Genomic DNA, 13392 nt, shown 5'->3' on the forward strand with positions numbered 1-13392 from the left:
AGGTATTTTTTGTCCATTTCACAGAGGTAATGAATGTTAGAATTAGGAATTAGGAAGCAGAAAGATCAGGACTTCAAACTAGTGCTGTTTCTGGATTTAGAGCCTTAGATTATCTATCTGTCTGTCTATCTTATCTATCCTATCTATCTATCTATCTATCTATCTATCTATCTAGCTCTATCTTCTGTCTTCAGTCTTACATTTCTTTCTTAATACCTGACTTCAATGTCTTCAATGCTCAAAAGATGCCCCCCCTTTCCCTTGTCCTTTACCTTTACTGAGATAAACCGAACTTTATATTTCTTTCAATTTCTTTTAAAAATCTCCGTAATTGCTTAATACCCCATTGCCAACAGCCTTCACTCATCCATCGACTGCAAAGGCAGGTTGTAATTCTGTCTCTGGTTTGCAAGATTCCCTACTAAACCAAAACCCTTAAGCTATGTTCTTGCAGACTGGGACATTAGCAGGATCTCTCGATTGAATTACAGAATTGCATTCCACCAAGGATTCAGTTTGTAGAGTACTTAACATTGAACTACATGAGGAGGCACAAGAGTAATGGGTCTTTTCAGTAACATCAGCCTTTTTCCCTTCAGTAAATCAAATGCAGTATTACGAGACTTTCAAGTCATGTGGCATGAATGGAGTTAAAAGAATACAGGGGCTGGCAATAGCCCCCAAATTAAAGCATTTCTGCCATCTCCCGAAGGCTTATACTTTTCCTTGTAGTTGTTAATATGAATAATTTAAGAATCTGGGAGCCTTTCCATGATTTGAAACTTTTTTGGGGGTATATATTCCACAGCTTCCATTGCCCTGAAAGCTGAAGGAGAAGAAATTACCTACCTTGTTTCTTCTTTCTGTGAGGGACTGCTTTGGGGATTTTCTGATGTAATTCCTTACAACTGGGTGATTTGCCCTCCAGCCTTGGCACTGAGCTTATGGGGTCACTGCTAGTTATGATACAGCCTGTATGCTTTTCTGGCTTTGACACTGACAGACCAATATGATCAAGGGGTCACCATGGAGAATCTCCCACCCACAGTCTGTAGAGTTGATTTGGCTTGTTCTTCATAAACCCATGTATCACAGGTTTGCTCACTAATCTAATGGTACTATTGGATGATAGTTATGAAGTACAAGCTACCGCAAAGAACCCAGGCCATTGTGGACATACCCATGAAGGGGGTTTTTGGACTCTAACTTCCATTTCTGCTTCTCGCATGCCACCAGGTAATGTGCTGTTGCCATGATGTGCATTAGACCCAAGGGCAATGGAATCATGTGACCATATCTGAAAACTCTGAAACTGTGAACCCAAATAACCCTTTATTCTTTTTCCTTTTCTTCTCTTCATTTTGAGACAGTGTGCTTTCTCACTAGGGATGTAGCCAAGGATGAACTTTGAACTTCTAATCTTCCTGTCTCCATCTCCAAATGCAAGATTGCAGGGACATGCGACCATGCCTAGTTTGTGTGGTGGTAGTGATTAAACTCGGATTTGTACATGCTAGGCAGGAACTCTACCAACTGAGCTACACCCCAGTTCCACCTTTCTTTGATAAAAGTTGATTATCTTAGGCATTTTGTCTCAGTAACAGAAGTTGACTAATACTCTCGGAAGTCTGCAGAGGCAACACCTTGGACCTGAGTGACCTTGTCCTCCTGGGAATTGCAGCTATAGGTTTCTTTTACTTCTAATCTGGATTTAGCTTTCAAAGTGGTTCTGAATCTGAGAGTCTCATTTGTGTCTTCCATGATTTTAAGAGCAATGTTCATTTCCTGGAAAATGCCTGAAAACATTACGAATTTACATTTTTAATTACACTTTCTTCACATGAAGGAACATGGAGTGAAAGTAGAAGAAAGGGGAAAGTGTGAAAATTATAAAACTTGGGTACTAAAATCCTAACAACTTTCTTTTGAGTCGTGGAATGATTCACTTCCCTATTGTAGTAGTAGCTACACAAATTCTTGGAATACTTTTTTAAAAAATCAAATATTAACTAGAGTAAAAGAAAAGCCCATACCTGTTTAAGTTCAAAAGTAAGGAAAATCCTGGAGAAGGAAGGGAATTATCAATATGAGGAAAGTTATTTAGGCCAGATATGATGGCACAGATAAAATCCTAGCACTCAACTGCAGGAAAAATCCAAGACCCCTACCTCAAAATAATCAACAAAAAAGTTTCAAAAAGAACTTAAAGGATTTTAAAATGTTTTAAACTCTTTTTATCAATATTATTGCATGTGACAGGAAGTTGTAAATCACCCAGAATCTTCTATATGTGATATCTCATTTATCTGCATTTTGAAAAACCCTGTAAGCTTTGGGTGTGTGTCCTTGCCCCTTCATGTTACTAGATAAAGACCTGTGAATTTAGAGTGTAAGGAAGAGGAAGAGGGGATCATTGCTAACAGTGGAGCTAGAAACAAGCATCAGCTCCACTCCAGACTTGCACAACCAAAAACCCCATTTGAGCAGGTTGGCTATGAGAATTTAGAAATGACTGATTCCTGGTGGTCTGCTGATGACTGGTGAGGATCAGGAAATCCTTCTTCTTCTGAAGGAGGTTGCCCTGAACATCACACACACACACACACACACACACTACATACACATCCCACACATCCCATACACATAACACACACATACACACCACAAGCAAACATACACCATGTACCACACATACATATCTCACACATATACATACACCACATACACACACCATATATCACACATATACACCACACACCACAGACTCATCATACACACATATACCCCATATATTATACATACATAACACATATCACTCACACACACACACACACCTATTCCTGCATGTGTGAGTGACGCTGTTTTTCTGTCTCTATCTTTTAGGGATCTGTCCAGCAAAAGGCAATCATGCTGAAAATTTTTCAAGGAAGTGCTGCATGAAGCTATTTTTAATAGTCCCGCAGAGTTTCAGAAATGTTTTCTGCTGCTTCTCTTGAATTTGTCTAAAACTGTCTCCTAGCTAATTTTGGGGAGCAAGCTAAAGTGCATGGGAGGCATGTAAATTAGTGAGAAGCGAAAAAGTCAGTCCGAAGCTCTAAAAGGCTCTGGGTAGTACCATAAAGAGGTGCCCGCAGCAGGAAGACTTCCTGTTGCCTTCTGCTGTTCCATGGGCACAGGCTCTTTCTGTGCAGAGCTGACCTGCTTGCTTGGATGATCTGCTGTGGGTGAGTCTGGTCCTGGAGTCAGAGGTGGGCTTACCGGAGACTCCCTGGGCATTCTGACTGCCTCTGGCCAAACAGGATTTTCCTTATGGAGCTCAAGTGTATGTGAGGAGAAGACACGTGACTTGTCTCTGGATGAGTGCTTAGTAGGAGAGAATCTAGTGTTTCCTAAGGGATGACATGACTGGCGCCATGCCTTCCTCTAGAGGAAAATTACTGAGGAAAAATAAGTTCCTACCAACCACGAGACTATTTCCGTCATCTATTGTTTCTAATGAATATTTCATGACCAGTTAACTAACAGTCCATTGTCCTTCTAATAAAGAAGATATTATAATCAATAAAATGTATTTATTGCCCTCATTTTAAAGTCTTAATTAAGGACCCATCCCTCATGGAAGCCCTTTTGACAATAACATTAAAAGTGTAAACAAAGAGGTAAGAAGCCTCTGTTCATTAAAAATGCAACTTTATTGTCTGAGAACATTAAGTGTGCTTCTTCAGTCTATTTATAAAACATTGTAGTAATTAGTTTGTTAGGAAAAGGATAAAGAATATAATCCAGTAAGGAGAAACAGGAAAACTGTTCACTTACTGAGAATTCTGCAGACACAACACTATGGACAGAATTGTTCCTAAATTTGAGGAATTTAGAAGTTTCTGTGTTGCAACTTCTGTGTCAGAGATACAGTACTGCCAAAACAGAGGAGTATTTCAGGTTTCCTCTCCCTAAGTAGAGTATCCCATGAAAAATGGAGTTTAGAACGGTTAGGACCAACTTAAACAGACATACCACACAGAATCCTGAATCAATTAAGAATGAAGATGCACTTGGAGAAATGTGTCATGAGGTGATTTTGTCACTATGCAGACATCTCAGCATTTCTTAAGTTCTTGCAGAAGAACAGCTATGTCAGTTATCACCAGGCCTTGAGATCTTAGGAGATCACGGTAGTCTATGTGGATCTTTGTTGACTAGGATGTGAGTTAGGATCGTATTTCTTTAAAAAAATATATTATCTTGTTTTGTATGTGCACGTGTGCACATGTACTCATGCCACAGTGCATGTAGAGAAGCCAGAAGACAACTTTGAGGAGTTAGGTCTCGCCTTCCACTATGTGACACCCAAGATTGAATTCAAGTTGTCGGGCTTGGTGGCAAGTCTTGTCCATTGAGCCATCTCATTAGCCCATGATTCTTTCTAAAGCCACAGTTCTATTATTTCTTTCATTTTCATTGTTTGAGCTTTTCTATTCTTTCACAATCTCATGCTTTGAAATTATGCCCCCTCATCATCCTCCCTCAATCCCTTCTCACTTCTCCTGTTGGCTGTCTCCTTCCCAACGAGTCCCCCTCTTACTTTGTTTATTCTCTTACTGGATGCTTAAGTGATGAGTCCTAGGAGTTGGAATCTGTCATGCCGTATGCCACTGACAATTTTCTGTAAGGCAGAGAAGGAGCTAACAAGAAGGTGGTTGAAAGGCAGCCAGAGTACGTGTATGTATTCCGAAGCAAAGTGACGTTGAGAGACTTCCTGTATGTTCAGGGCTCTTGGCTCTTCTAACAGGGGAGATGGATGGAACCCCCAGCTATCTACTAACTGCTTAGCCACTGGGGTTGGTGATCATATCATGAGCTTTTCCCTAGCATCTCCTATGTTGTCAGTCACCTTGAAACAAGTCACCCTGCCTCATGGCTTTAAATTCAAATATAGAATACAGCCTAGCTGAATTTTAGGGAAATTCCACTCTGTTTCATTTGGAAAAAAAAAGGGAAAATGAATTTAAACAACTGGCTCAAGATGGCATGGTGAGGGGGCAGAATTTAGATGGGAATTCGTTTCATCCTCCTTGTGGCTTTAGAGGTAGAGGGACCATAAGTGCTGTGTGAGCACTCATTGACCAACAGATGTTGAAGGTTTTGTTCAAAGTGACAGCCACATTATGTGTTTCTGGTACTTAGTCAATGGGGACATACACCCCACTTATCACAAGGAGACACAAAGATATCACCCTTTCTAGAAGATTGATGTCAAAAATTTAACTTCTACGGGGTCATCACAGTCAATGTCATCCCATCAGTCATTTATCCAACCAAAGGATGAATGGAGAATATGTTAAACTTACGTTGGTTTTGTTTAATTTGGCACTAAAACCACTGGTAAAGTATCAAGGTAAAACATACTAATATTTTGATAACATTCAGAATTGTAATTATGTTTTATATAAGTTTTCTTTGATTCTATCAAGTTCACTGTAGTAATAATTTGTGTGAATTTTTAGTAATGTATCTTTGCATATAAAATGCAGAAGTAGAATATTAAATAGAAGTAATCCTTACTTGATAATTCTGAAAGGTAAAATTATTTCATCAGTTACCTTTTCTTCACATAAGGAACAACCAACGGACTGCTTTTTTATCACTATTTCTGCTCATTGATATCTTGTCAAAACTTAAAGACAGTGAGAACTTATTTAAAACATGAAAGGCACACTTTGTAGATTCTTATTTTTACAGTGCTAAGTTAGTTTTGGTAAATAAAATGGACAATAAACTAAGGCCAGTGCCTGCCAACTAACCTTTATTTTTCCTGAAATAAAGTGATGTAAAAATATGCATTGCTGTGCCATCTGGTGGTTCCATTTGGATCAACATAATTGAGTGGCAAACCCTGTTGTAACTTACATCATTCCAGTATTTCTCTAAATATGAACTCTTTCATCCTAAAGAGGTCTACTTTATTACTGCAAGTAATACTCACCAGATACCATTATTCCTTTTGGAGATTAAAATATAATATTTAAAGTGAAAATATGTCTACTAAAATGCTTTGTGGCTCATGCGGATCTACACATCTTCACCATTGACTCCTACTAATGAGTTTGAATTGTATTCAGAAACCACTAAAATGGTGGTAAAAATGATGTCATGTCCAGCTTTAGACTTGTGAGAGGACATCTGTTAAGGCACTGGAAATATTTACATCTCCATCAGGTACTGGCTCATTTCATTTTTTAAATACTATTTCCATGTAAGTTAGCGTTTAAAGCAATGCTCTGCTTATTCAGATGGTGCTTTGATGGTAGACCACATTAGCAGCCGGTGCATTCATTTTTGTCTTTCTCAGATCTAAATGTGATTTCCATTGTGGACTATGGTATGGCCATCATGTGGCCATCATTACGACAGGTCCTTCTTACAGATGAACCCATTTTTACAGTACTGTTGAACATGCCTTCCATGGCTAGGATTCTAGGCCACCACACCTGGTCCCTGAGATCCACTTTTAGCTCAAACTTTAGGCAGAAACTAAGTCTGGTGAACAACTGAGCTTTTCCTTGCCCCACTAGTAACCAAGACTCCTCATTGAGTTGATGAGGCCAGAGAAGACCAAACACTAGAGTGGACAGGGAGAGGGGACAAGTGCCCTGATGGGAGGGCTAGAGGCTTCAATACCATAGTGACTTTTCTAGCAAGGAAGCTTGGCAAGCTGCTTGTGGAATAGCTTACTAAAGGGACACAAACACCTCCCCAGAGATCAGTCTTAAGCATAGTAGCTCAAAGTAAAGTCCAATAGCCATTATTTGGTGGAGAGACAAGAGCAGGAAGGGGACATTCAGAAAAGGAGAAGAAGAAGAAAAAAAGAGCAAAAGGCAAAAGAGGCTCCTCTGAAAATCCATGTCCCTTGACTTAAGATAGGATTATTCCCTATGAACTGAAAATATGGTAAGTTGATTGCACTTAACCCACTGAGCATTCGGCCTTAGATGCCAGTACCCTGTAGACTGTTGGCTGTTTTCCTTTGTGCTCATGAGGATTACTGAGGCTTGCATACTGCTGTCACCGAGCACTGCTCCAAAGACTGTGAACCCCATCATGTGCTCAAGAAAATATCCAAGTCAAAAATCCAAGAGCAGTTTCTGTTGACTGCATCTTGCTTTGATATCAAGCAATTGATTTATAACCAGAAATTATAAATCAAGCCCTCATAAATCAGGGACAACATGTATTTCTCATTGAAACAGATTAGGTATTATCAACTGTGCCAGAGTGAGGGGACATAATATCCCTTAAGTGTCTCATGTGCCCTCTGTAAACTGTACTCACAAGTGTGTTCAAAGGTATATGCAGTTCTCCCTATTATTTTTTTATGGGATGAATAGTGCTGTCCTGTTTATTAAATGAACTCTTAATCCCCAGAACTTCAGAATGTCATCTGGTATCGAGGGGTGGGAGGGAAGGATTCATACTGCAAAGGCAATTAGTTAAAATGAGGTCTTTAGGTGAGCCTTAATTGAACGTGATTGCTGTCTTTATTAAAATTTGAACACAGAGACACACTCACAGAGAAAACACCTATGAACATGTGTCAGAGATTGGAGTGCTATGTCTAGAAGCCAAGGAGGCATGCTGAAGATGGCCACCATTTCACCAGAAGTAGAAGAAGAAGGAAACTGATTTTTTTTACTCAGGAGGAACCAATCTGGTAGACACGCTGGTCTCAGATTCCCAGCCTTCAGAAATTCTGGGAGCTAGAAGTTGTAAGGTCATTGGGTGTGATTAAAAAATCTGTAAATTTTGCAGTAAGAAGTTAGCTTAAAACTTGTAACAAAAACTGATATTTAAAACGTCTATACATAGGTGATCTTAATTTGCTAAAGCATGTTATATGTGATTCAATTCTTGTTTAGGGTGTGTGTGTGAGAGAGACTTGGATTCATTTCTTGTTTTAAAAAATAGATCTAATAGAGAATAGATGTTTTTAAATAGTAACTATGTGACTTGCTTACATCTTAGCTGATGACCTCATTAGGATGGAAGTAAACATGTGGGTGGCAGCCATCTCTTTAATGTTAATGAGTACATGCCATGTGACTTCACCACTATTTTGAATAAGATGCAACTAAAGCAACAATTATAAAAGTTCTTAGCCATACTGAACTCTCTGTTTATCATCTTATCTTTCTTTTAGACTAATGAGACAACAGCAGGTCTCTAAAATATTTTGGATTAGTATGGATTTTTGTATGACAAATCCCTAAAGTTGTAGATGTTTGCTCAGATTAACAAAAGTTGATTTAGAGACTTACATGCAACTCCCTATGTCTTTGACAACTGTGTTCAACACCAGGCTTCTAGAAAATTTAAGTAAGTAGCAACATATGTCTGATAAATAAAGCATGTTTAATAAGTAAGGTTTATAAACTCCTAAGGTCTTTTCAGGTTAACAGTAACTGACTTGAAGATATATGTCTCGCCTCTATGTCTTTGCTAATTTTTAAATTTATGTTTTCAAGATTAAGCCTAAAGCAAGCAACTAAAAACAAATAATATTTGCTTAAAATCGGGTACACGTAATACATAAAGGTCCTCAAACACTTCAGAGATCTTCTGAATATGGCATTTAAAATGTTTAACGAAAGAGCTTCCCATGAAAGACAGAAATGGCAGCTCCTAGTGGCAACCCTCTGGTCTCCAAAGAAAACAGATGGGGGGGGGCATCAATGTCCAATGATGCTACCTGAATTGTGGTAATGCTAATCACTGAAAAAACTGTCCCAGGTCTCCCCTGTTACCAGGACCCTGTAACAGGTAGGGACTAAGGGATGCTGGGAGAACCTGACAGCCAGCATCCTCTTTGATATGTTAGTAGGCACCTCAGTTAGCGCCCTTTGCCCAGATTTGAGACCCAACAGAAGTCTAAGCAAGGATATAGCAAGATTGGCTAATTGGGCACAGATTTGCTCAGTCCTGGACGCTGGGTCCTCGTCAGTACCTTTGGAGTTAGCAAAAACTGAGGAGATGTGATGACAGGCTTCTGTCCCATGGGAGCCTATTTCTGACTATGTGCTGTTTGTTAAGCCAGGTATACAACTAAGTAGCTCTGCAGTATGTGCAATTATCTGCCATAGTCCCACCTCTGTCTTCTCATTTGTTAAATGAGAGAGCAGACCCATAGGCCCCTTCTAGCTTTTTACGTCCATCATCCAAGGAAATCCTTTTTTCTTGAAGGAACTTTAAAAGGGAGTCTGGCTTGTCAAAGTGTTGGAACATACATATCTGTCTTCATGGTAGGGATCAAAAGAATAAAAAAACTGTTGCCTCTCAGGAAGCTTTATAGCCCCTACTTCTTAGCAGAAGCTGCAGTTTAATATGGTTATAGTACTCCTTAATGAGGATGCCCTAATTTAGGAGGGCGAGCATCGTGATGATCGCTACAAAGATCACTGATTTGAGAAATGGTTGCTGGCTTAATGGGTGCTGAGAATGAAGGCTGACTGATTGCCTCTTTCTTGGGCTGGAAGTGTTGATGTTTGCTCTGCTAATTGTACTTAATTTACTGTGAAGCTTTTTCTTTTTTTTTCCTCTTTTTACCCAGACACTTTGGTTGTTGTACGGGCTGGTAATATTGGGCAACATACTGAACTTGGAAACCTTATTACTCTTGCGCCATGTGAGAGTGTAATGAAGGCCTGGCGTTGTCTTTAATTTACTGAGAAAGTGAACTGGAGTTCCTCCAACATTTTCCTCTGCTCACCACATTGCTGTTTATACCTGTCAATAACTTTTCTCATGGGTGTGAAAACTGGTAAGCTGGCAGTAGTGTCGGTAGTTTTCACAAACAAGTCTAGATCATTATACTCCTGGATAGTTCTAGAATGTCTAATACCGAGGCTCAGTGGAAGATTGGGTTAGTAAAAATGAAGATCAAGAACTACAGTGAGAAAAAAAACCAATCCTGAGGCAAAAAATACAGCAGACCTATTGAGCTCATGGAAAGCTTAACAGAGCAGTGTGTGTTTGTCCAGGACTTTATACGTGAGCTGAGGAAGAGGTTCGGTCTTGGATCTCTTCTGGGAGAGTGAAGGTTAGAGGGAGGTGGGTGGCGTGAGTCTGAATTGAAGAGTTTTGGTTTAGATGCCCTCCCACCCCCACAAACCAGAAGCACACATCAACACACCCAGAAGTCAAATAAATCCTAATCTTTGCTATGAGTGATTGTGGCCTGAGAAGAGGCTGCTTAGCCCCATGAGTTGGTTTGTTTTATCTCCTCCATGGTCTTATAAGGAGATTTTAATTCTCTCAAATGGAGTGTATGGGCAGCTCTTGTCAGCTTCCTTCTGCTAGGGTTTGTTCCTCAATGACCCACAGGCTTGGTTTCCAGGCTGGTGCTGCTGGGAATTCGTTGAGTCTTTGAGATATGGGGCCCCATGGGAAGAGATTGGGATGTGATGTTTATTTTAAGGAGCATTTTGGTGCTTGGACACTCCTCTCCTCTATGATACTCAGATGCCACAGGGATGGTGGTTTCTATCACTACATACTCCCTGCCATGGTGTTCTGACACAGGCTCAAAAGGAATGGAGTTAAAGGACCACACTAGAAAACCTCTGACATCATAGGCCAAGTCAGTGTTTTCTCCTAGTCATTTATCTTGGATGTTTTGTCACAGGGATGGACAGCTGAATAACACTATTAACAAATACCAACACCCTCTTCGGTTTTTGCTAATGAAACCATGGCCATGTTGGGACTGGCTGTGCTTTCTGGGGATGGGGTATGATTGGTCTTTCTGTTTAATTTCCATGCTTTCTTTACAGCTATATTGATCAGTTAAGCCATGTATTCCAATTGTGGTCAATAAAACAAGAGAAAGTCAGAAATAGGGTTACTAGATTAAAGAAGACATCAGTGGCAGGTACCAGTTGTTATGGTTAATTTTATGGTCAAGTGACAGACTACAGGAATCTCTCAGATTAAACATTCTTTCTAGGTGCGTCTGTAAGGATGTCTGTGGAAAAGACTGAATTTGAACTGGTGAACTCATTAAAATAGATTGCCCTTCTCTGAGAAGAACAAAAACTGGAGGGAAGAGGATTTTGCTCCTTTCTCCCTTCTTCATTGTTGGAGCTGACTCATCTCATTTTCCCCCTCAGAGTGAGATTCATACCATTGGCTCTCATGCTTCTCAAGTCTTTGAACTTGATTTCCTGGGATATCAGACGACAGACAACAGGCAGATGACAGGATGCCTCAGAGTTCAGAATCATGTGATCCAGTTCCTAATTTGTTCTTCCCTGCCAGCTGCCTGTGTCCCACTGCTTTCTCTGCTCCCAAATAACACATGAGACACTATATTAATTATGAAGCTGTTGGCCATTTGCTATGGTTTCTTAATGGCTAGCTCTGACTTAATTATTAACCCATAATTACTAATATATGTCTTCACAAGGTCTTATCTTACCAAGGATGCAGCCTCATGCATCCTCTCTTCCTGGGATCACATGGTGACTTCTACCCTTGACTACGTTTCCCAGAATCCTCCTGGACTTCTAGTCCCACCTATCTTGCTTCTCTATTGGCCAACATTGCTTTATTTATCAACCAAGAGGACAACATATTCACAGAAGGACTTCCCCATCACTAATTGACATCTATCTGTCTGTCTGTCTATCTATCTATCTATCTATCTATCTATCTATCTAACTATCTATCTATTTTTCTATCATCACTTATCTAACAATCCATCCTGATAGTTTTGCACCTCTGCAGTGCCCTGACTGGTACCCTACCCTCTCCCTATGCCTTCCTACTTCAAATTGGGAGATGCTATCTAAGGCTGTGTGAGGTTACAAGTCAGGAGGACCACAGTGAGGAAAGATGACATCTGGATTGTCTGCTACATTAATGTACAGGTTATTCTGAATTATCCCTACACCTGGACATTTTGTCATATTGAGTCCTATTCAGCCCTTAACTTTTAGATGTCTCTCTCAGTTAAAACAATCACTGAGACAGAAAGGGGGTGACTTACACACAGAGGCACACCAGTGTGACTTGGGAAAGACCCCACCCTTGGAAATGTTTCAGTATTGTATGGTATTTAATTTTTGTCCCAATTTGCTGTTTCTTAATCAAAGTTGAGCAGGTCTGTGCCCTGAAGGCTTTGCATTCTGTTCATCCTCCCAATTTCATATAGTAGTATATAAAGAATCACGTGTGACAAGCTCTATGAAGGGTAATAAAAATGGTGGCAGTGATTGCACCCATGCATTCTACCCGCATTTGCAACTGTTTGATTTATGTTATATGACATTAGCCACCTCCAGTTCTCCAAGGGAAGCTCAGTTGAAAATCAGTGGTCGCTCTCATAACTTCAGTTCTCTCTTTTCCTCTGAAGATTGCTTGAGGACCGAGAACTAGACAATTAACCTCAGGCAGCCAGCTCTGGAAGCCAGGTGTCTTTGCCTCTTCTACTGAGATTGATTGCCCTGTGTGTCAGCCTGAGCATTCCTGAGTAATTAGGATGCACTTTGTTGGCAGAGACGGTCTGACCTCACCTTGTAGAGCTGTCTGAAGCATATGCTCAGAAAACTCCCTCCTCCCTTCCACGGCATACCTTTGGGGCAATCTCCTGGCAGATACTTTATGACATGTTGTCATGACATAAGCTCATATGTATGAACTGCTTTGCACTGTCCTGTGCCCCAGGGCCCTGGGGAAAATAGTAAGCATTGGAAGTTTAAGCTAAATAATATACTTTTAATGAGATCTTGTGAGTTGGAGATCAAAGTGTTATCAAAAGGTAAAAAGTTCAAAAAAGTCTTTTACGCAGATGCTGAGTTTGACTGAAGTGGCTTCCCTGATCTTCTGGATAAATTTTTTTAAGGCATTTTAAGTTTCTGTTACTAAACGTTATGCTCTGACACACTTTTGTTGCTTTTCACTACACGGGAACAAGAGGAATGTGGTAGTGCGTGTCATGGTAGCTGGGGATGAGGGTGCTCCATGTGAGAATATAGATGCACTTGGGGCTGCTGTCCAGGAAGGGTACCCTATCAAAGCAGCACCAGGTTAGGGGACCTCAGCTCTGCTCCCTTGCCAAATGCACCGCAGGAAATGTTCCTGGAAATTTCCTCCGTTACAATTAAGAGGCAGCAGACAAGAATCAACAAACAGGAGACCCGGCACCTTTTTGCAGTTGACACTGTGAGGTAGTAGCCATGAATAACATGTGCTTCCGCTGACCTTGATTTTAACCATGAGTGTAGCATTACCATAAGTGCCCTTCTGAGAAAGTTCATTTCTAAATGCCTGTCTTCACCTTTCAGCTCTGGGAGGGGAGAGCAGAGGGTGGAACATGTATGGGTCCACTGTGTGCTGTCTCAA

The sequence above is a fragment of the Mesocricetus auratus genome, unplaced genomic scaffold, assembly GCF_017639785.1.
Source record: "Mesocricetus auratus isolate SY011 unplaced genomic scaffold, BCM_Maur_2.0 Super-Scaffold_100013, whole genome shotgun sequence".
Taxonomy (NCBI): domain Eukaryota; kingdom Metazoa; phylum Chordata; class Mammalia; order Rodentia; family Cricetidae; genus Mesocricetus; species Mesocricetus auratus.